The following is an 854-nucleotide window of genomic DNA, read 5'->3' on the forward strand; positions in this document are numbered from 1 at the left end:
CGCAGCTCCCCATCGCTGTTAACGGGATGTGAAGTCATCGTTCTCAGTGTGCGGACATGGACGTGAGACACGGCACGTCTGCGAATACTGAAGCGTTTGGGGACTTGGTCGATCTCCCCCACATTTCAAGCACAGTCTATGGTAGTGTTTCCCAGCCCAGTCCTCGGGGGTACCCCCCCGGTCAGTCCACGTTTTTGCTTCCTCTCAGCACACCTGTACCAGGTATTCGGTGTTCCTGATTGGCTGGGAGCTAGGAGGGAGCGAAAATGTGGACAGTCGGCGGTTCCCCGAGGACTGGGATTGGGCAAACACAGGTGTACGGCAATGTGGAGGTATTCGTCAGTTAGGTGACGCGCAGATGACTCGATTTTAAATTTTCATGCAGCAAAACGACGCGGCTGATTCATCCGACTAACACTCAGCAATTAACCCGATATACAAATATTCCAGGGTACCCAGCAACAGGCAGCACAGGGACTGGCTACGTGACTGGTTTGGCAAGCCGCCAGCTGTAAGGCACGTTTCCCAAAGCCTTTGTTGCTAATAAGGTTATTTGCTAACAACATTAGATAACAACTGAATGGTTCCAACTATGCAAGTCGATAACATGAGGTTTTGGGAAACGTACCTTTTACATTAGCGGGGTCTCAATATCTTCATAATTTACAGCTGGATAAACAATGAGCGTAATGTAACTGTCAACTCATTACCTACATGTCTAATAAATGTTTAATAAATCCCATGAATATCTTTAAAAAAAAAAAAAAAAAACCTCAAATGTGCGGCTATTTTCAGCAGCTAGCTTTAAACATGATGCTGACATTTGACCCCCCAGTATCTTGTAATGAATTTTA

The sequence above is a fragment of the Brienomyrus brachyistius genome, unplaced genomic scaffold (genome assembly GCF_023856365.1).
Source record: "Brienomyrus brachyistius isolate T26 unplaced genomic scaffold, BBRACH_0.4 scaffold101, whole genome shotgun sequence".
Lineage (NCBI taxonomy): Eukaryota > Metazoa > Chordata > Actinopteri > Osteoglossiformes > Mormyridae > Brienomyrus > Brienomyrus brachyistius.